Raw genomic sequence first — 7500 nt, 5'->3', positions numbered from 1 at the left:
CATTTGTAACGTATAATCTTTCATTCTATATATCAAACTTTTGTCAATTCATCCATATCTCTTTTATCTGTTGGACTGGGTAAGAGAGCTAAAGCCTTGTAATTACAGTTCGGTTACAAAGAAACCAGAATAATTCCATTTTGAGTTCCGGTGGCTCCTTGATCTCCACTATATGGTAGATTGTTTCTTCTTCTTTCATTTATTTTTTTCTTTGTCTACTTTATACAATAGATAAGTTTTCTTCCAAAATTTCAAGGCCATAACTGTTCCATGACAAAATGTCACCATTTATGTCTCATATTATTAAAACGGCTCTTCTAAGATTTCATGCAAGTAGTAATTTTCATAGACATATTGTGCATACGACTGAAGCATCTTGAAATACTAAAGAGACAGAAATGATTAAATATCTAAATGTATAAAAGAAAAAAAATAGAAAGAAAGTTCTCTTCCTGTTCGTTTCATGAAAAAATTCCCTATGTCCGCCTGACATTCCTGAGCAGTTGATAGTTGTATTGGAACCATCTGGGAAGATATTAAAAGGGCGTCATCTGAGATGGGTGAAGCAGAGGGGTAGGATTAGTCCGTGCATGGAGAGAGAGAGAGAGAGAGAGAGAGAGAGAGAGAGAGAGAGAGAGAGAGAGAGAGAGAGAGGGAGGGGGGGGGGAGTAGGCTGGTGAGTTGTATACATACATCACATTACGACGTATATTTGCTGCTTTTTACCATTTTTGTTCAATATAGGCTACTTATAATGGACACTTTTAATCCTTTCTTTGTTGTGGATTGATGATGACGATTTTCTAACAGTTGCGATTCCTGTTTTCCTCCGAAGGAGGAAAAAGTGAGTCATAATTCCGTATGATTCATCATAAAGAGAAACAAATTTGTAGAAGTATTTTTCGACGGAAGTAAAAACAGGTAACTCGCTCTCATTTGGAGCTTTTTCATTATCCTCCATCAAATGTTACAATAAAGAAATCTCTTCTTTCGTCTGTGTTCCCAATTCCAAATATATATATATATATATATATATATATATATATATATATATATATATATATATATATATATATATATATATATAAAACACTCGAAGCTTTAATGCAAGACCCTTTTGAATCCTTTCCCCTAAACAATATCTATTTGAATATGGTGAGATTAAACAATTGTCTCTTCCTTTCCTTCCTCCTTCTCCCTTTGGCAGTTTTCAATCAACCTATGCATTTTCCCTTTCCGCATTTCATCAAGTTCAATTTTTGCTTTGCCCCCCCCCCCCTCTCTCTCTCTCCCCTCTCTCTCTCTCTCTCTCTCTCTCTCTCTCTCTCTCTCTCTCTCTCTCAAATCTTCGAGTCAAGTCGTAATATGGAAAGATTGAATATTACCTGTTCATTCCAATTTAATGTTATCTATATCAAGTCGAACAAATAATAATAATAAAAAAACAGGTTAATACTGAAAAAAGATTATAAACTACAAACAAACAATAACAGTTTTCTTTTTATCTTACGAGCTTTTTACATATGTAAATAAACAATAAAAGACGAGACCTAACTTCAAAGCTAACATAAATCCTTCGTGTATTCCCCAGGGTCGACATGAAATCTTTCATTTACTCAATAAAATACAATAATTGTATGTAAGGATAACTGCAATAAGTGAAACACAACTGTCTTCACTTTATAGAGAAGAAATTTAGTATGATTATTAGTTTAATCCTTGTAATGATTTTAATCGTCTAATCTTTTCTGATCATGACACACATCCAGATATATATCATTTGAACAAACACACGAAGACGAGTAGACAATTGATTTGGAAAGGTGTTTATGTCATTAATGTAACTCAGTTCCTTCAAACAAACCTTCTTCAGAAGTCATATCCAAAATCTTTCCCCTCTCAATACCTTTCATAATATGGTGAAGATACAATTCTGATTTCTCATCTCCCCTTTTCTTTTGTAACATATAATCTTTTAATCTAAACATCACCCTTTTGTCAATTCATCGATATCTCATTTGTCGGTTGGACTGGGTAAGAGAGCGAAAGCCTTGTAATTGATTACATTTGGGTTAAAAAAAAAAAGTAGAATAATTCCATTTTGAATTTTGTTGGCTCCTGGACCTCCACTAGATGGTAGATTACTTCTTCTTCTTTCATTTGTTCTTTTCTTTATCTACTTTATACAATAGATAAGTGTTTCTTCCATAATTTCAATGGAACTTGTGTATACCATAACTGCTCTGTGAAAAAATGTTACCATTTATGTCTCATGTTATTAAAACGGCTCCCCTAAGACTTTATGAAAGACATATTTTGCATACAACTGAAGCATCTTGAAATACTAAAGAGACAGAAATAATTGAATACATAAATATGTAAAACAAAATAAATAGAATGAAAGTTATCTTCTTGTTCGTTTCATGAAACCAATTCGACTGTCATCCTGACTTTCCTGAGCAGTTGATAGTTGTATTGGAACCACCTGGGAATCTTGACGTCTGCTGCAGTCCCAAAAAGGAAGATATTACAAGGTCGTCACCTGAGATGGGAGAAGCAGAGGGGTATGATTAGTCCGTGCATGGAGAGAGAGAGAGAGAGAGAGAGAGAGAGAGAGAGAGAGAGAGAGAGAGAGAGAGAGAGAGAAATTAAAGACCCTTACCGCTATTTTACTGCATAACCAAATCGGATGAATCATCAGCTAATTTCAGTTCTTTTTATCCTAAACTATAAGGAAGCTTTTGAGTTCTTATGCATAGCATTTAAAGCCCCACTAGTTACTCTCTCTCAATCTTCGAGTCCAGTCATAATATGGAAAACTGAATATCACGTATATATAGAAATCACACAATGCCTAATTTCAAAGCTCACATAAATCCTTCGTGTATTTCCCAGGGTCGACATGGAGTGTCAATCCTCCATTTATTGTTACTCCTCAGTGAGGGAATTATCAGCTGTGCCGCAGATCATGTTATGCAAATGGTGTTGCAATTGCCAACATCAATAAGAAAGAGGAGTGAAAGAAAGAAGGAAGAAAAGGCCGAGAAGCAAATGACGAAAGGAAGGAAGTGACAAAATTCGTCCAATCCAAGCGACCAACAAATAGCTTACTTTAATAAACTTTTATCTTATCATAATTGGCATTTAATTGATAGAATTACCATGATATAACTTAGTTATGACATACTTTTTATCATTATATACACACACACACACACAAACACACACACACACACACACATATATATATATATATATATATATATATATATATATATATATATATATATATATATATATATATATATATATATATATATATATATATATATATATATATAATCTGGTACCAATAAATTTCTCTTTGCCTTTGCAGTAGCCTTCTTAACTGATTGTGCTTTCGATCAAAGCTTGCTTGTAGTGATTCTGTGATGGAGAATAACAGAAATGGAAAATCCAGATCTTATCTGATCATGACAAATAACCTCAAATTTTTTAGACTATCAAATGATCAGTGATAATCCAAAGTGTCCATTTTATTAACCTCAATTAAGAACCTTTGCTCTAAGAGGCAAATATTGATGCATTTATAATTCTAGATTTATATTCTTAAGAAGAGTCAAAAGAACGAGATTTAACAAGAGGAAATGAACAAGAAGATCAAGAAATGTATTCATAGAATATCATTTTACAGTCTTTCTGAAACTCTAATAATTCATGCTGTTGGAATTGAATCCAAGTAAAAAATAAAGTAGTAACTTTTTAAAAAACAACATTGTTCCTAATCCTTTTTATTGTGCATACATTGGTGATTGGAAATCAACACTTGGATGAATATACTAAAATAGATGGTACGAAAACTGTTCCATCCGTGTGTCATTAATAAACAATACTCTCTCTCTCTCTCCTCTCTCCTCTCTCTCTCTCTCTCTCTCTCTCTCTCTCTCTCTCTCTCTCATACAATACTTTTGACTAAAGGATCCCCATAACACCTCCATTCCACTTAAACGTAGAGAAAATGTGAGAATAATTAACAGAGACCAACAAACACACATGAAAAAGAACACCGTCATTTCTGGTTCCACAAATTCCCACTGTTTTTCTCTGGGTGTCTAATCTCATTATTGTCACGTGTCCAACCTCACCTTCATTATTAGATCGCAGAATTCGAATATGATTAAATTTACATGCAGACTGTGAGGAATCTGATTTATAAAATAGATTAATATTAATTGTATCTAGAAGCGAAAAGGGCGTCGAGTTAGTACAAACTAACTGATTTGATTCAAGAAAAATAGCTATTAATACTATATATTTTCTTATTCCTAGAGACTTTTTATTATACAGAATACTTGGCCAACTGAAACGAATTATGTTCAAATCTGATCTTGATGACGGAAGCATGAATGAAGCATGAGCATTCGGTAATCAATTGCAGATGAAGAGAGTAACATCTCTTAGAATGTTTTTCCAATAATAAGAATAATGCAAGGAAGATATTTTAATAAATCCTTTGGATAATCAAGTCTCGTACTTTTAGTATTCTGAAAATTACTCTTCCTATGTAAGGAGAGGAGACATGATAGAATGCATGGTGAGTTTTTAGAAAATAGGCGAGTGAGCCAGTTCGGTATCGTAGTTACGTTAAGTAATTGACCTTATTCAGGAGGAAACCTATTGTAGTATTCCAAAGAGATTGGTCTCCTAAACTGGTAAAAAGCATATCTAAAATTCAGAGCAAAAATATGATTTTTTTTTCACTTAATTCTACCCTTGAGAAAAGATTTTGCGTTTGGATTAATTCTTAAAAAGGCAGAAATAACTTTTGACGTCGTCACTTAATGATTGATTAATAGATTGATTATGAGTTATCTGGCATCCTGGCGTCATTAATGAGTGTAGACCTGAAAAAACGGGGGAAATTCTTCTACTGTTGAAATGAATACATTTACTCTTTATGAAAGATACATAATATCAAAAACTTACTCAATGTACGTCGTATTGATACCAATATTCAGTGATTCAAAACTTAAGCTTATTAAGATGTTTGTGTGTATATTGTACCAACTGTGTGTCACACGATAGTACATAGTAATGACATTTCATTTTGTGTATATATTATGCTCGTTTCTTCGCTCTTCCCTCGCACTAAAAAGAACCTAAATAAACATGCCTGTTTTTCTCACCATTAATGGTGTCGGTTTTGAACAGAAAATTTCTTGTCGTATTGAGCTTTTGTATATAAAGGAGAGTGTTCACTAATGTGACGGGCCGAGAGAAGGTTATGACTCAAAGACAGGATGAAAGCCACTGAGTGAGTTTATTACAAAACACTCTCCTTTATATACAAAAGCTCAATGCAAAAGGAAATTTCCTGTTCAAAACCGACACCATTAATGGTGAGAAAAACAGGCATGTTTATTCAGGTTCTTTTTAGTGCGAGGGAGGAGCAAAGATACAAGCATTATATATACACAAAATGAAATGTAGTTACTATGTACGGTACAATATTCACGATCAGTGATGCTAGGGAGGCAAGTTCCTTGTAAAGGCAAACAGATTTACAAAGATTATGCGTTGTTAGCTCAGCGTCCCCCAGTACTCAATTGAGAGAGAGAGAGAGAAGAGAGAGAGAGAGAGAGAGAGAGAGAGAGAGAGAGAGTTATTTAATGTTTGACTATAGCGTGTTCGAGACCCCATTCATTGAAAACGTTATAAATGAAAATATTATTAAAGCTCTTTCATAGCATTAAAATCGATGGTGTCCTTGTAGTGAGTTGTTCCCCTAAAACTTTTATTATGAAACTGGTCTCTTATAACTCATGATAATACTGTTGATTTCATACTTAATGGACATTGTGATGGTTCAGAGTCTCTTTGATGGAAGTTTGTAGGAGATTAATGCCTTTGCTAATAGTTACTTTGGTTTCTTGTAAAATTCGTGTTTCGATAACATAACACCAGACAAATAAACTTTTCCGGACGGGGTTGAAGACATGGAATGTAACAGTGGTATGAAGTCATCTCACGTGTGACTGAATTAAATGGAGAACTTTATGAAAGCTCTTTTCTAGGAAAGATGTGCTTTTTACAGAGAGAGAGAGAGAGAGAGAGAGAGAGAGAGAGAGAGAGAGAGAGAGTGAGAGAGAGTGGGGGGGGATGAGTAGTTTTACTATCAATAGACATACGAAAGACTGAGGATATTATTAAGGCTTTCAGGAGGAAACTGAAGACTCTTGTTTTCCAATTGCGTCGATAATTTGGATTTGACAAAAACGAGCATTATAAAGTGTGAAATGCTGAGTGCCTTAAAGGAATGAATTTGATAAAATGAACTATGAAAGGTTCTGTAGAGAGAAGGGTTCCCTTGCAGTGTATTACATGAAAAACAGTAACCCTCACAGTAAAGCAAGTAAGTAATATTAGAATGAAGACTGATTCAGACACCTAACATAGTTGCAAGTCTCGTTATATTGATTTGCTACACACTCTCTCTCTCTCTCTCTCTCTCTCGTTCTTTGCCTACTGTCCCACACCAAAATAAACAAAGAGTTCAGAGTCACAAGTCAGATAAGAGAACGAAAGAAAGTAATATATATATATATATATATATATATATATATATATATATATATATATATATATATATATATATATATATATATATACGGCAAGAAGTCCAGTGAAGAGTGAATTCCAATGTCAAGTTCAGTCCAAAGAATTACATTGATTCTAACTTTTCGGTCTCGATTAAATATATCTTTATATTCTTTTCTTTTTACTGGATTTTCTATCTCATCTTCAAGTGCACAAAAAAAATAGATTGGATTCCCCTAAGTCATCATCTCAGTCAATAAGACGGAGAAATGTGGATGAAAGTAAGAAAAGAAAAGTAACTTGAAGACCATCAATAATAGCATTTAAAACAAGTCTTGTATAAAATCATTGATTTTCTCTCTCGGAGGATTTGACTTTTTCAGATTCTGTCAGGTTTGAATTTTCTTTTTTTTCTAGAAGCAAATGATTCAGAAATTAATTTGTAATTGATTGATTGTCACTTCGTTGCATAATCTAATCTAATTTTGTAACGGGGATGAAATATGATTAAAAGTAGCTCGTTTTACTCGGGAACACACACACATATACACACACAAATTCAAAGAATGTTTTAGTATAGGTAGACTGTAATATATCCTGAAACACATCCTTACAAACTCGGCAGTTTGAGAAACCGAGAGAGAGCGAACACCTTTGCCATAACTTATTTTCCTCATTAGACAAAAGTAAGGCTTTTATACATTTCATGTTCCAGTTGAGAAATCTACTGTCAATAAGATGAGAGAGAAGCAAAGAGAGAGAGAGAGAGAGAGAGAGAGAGAGAGAGAGAGAGAGAGGAGAGAGAGAGAGAGAGAGAGAGAGGTTTAATCTCAAAATTACTATAATTTAAAATGAATATTTTCACACTTTTCCAATACGGTAATATCTGCCATTATGTACGTT

Source organism: Palaemon carinicauda, chromosome 25 (genome assembly GCF_036898095.1).
Source record: "Palaemon carinicauda isolate YSFRI2023 chromosome 25, ASM3689809v2, whole genome shotgun sequence".
In the NCBI taxonomy this organism is placed as follows: domain Eukaryota; kingdom Metazoa; phylum Arthropoda; class Malacostraca; order Decapoda; family Palaemonidae; genus Palaemon; species Palaemon carinicauda.
This window is presented reverse-complemented; position numbering follows the sequence as displayed.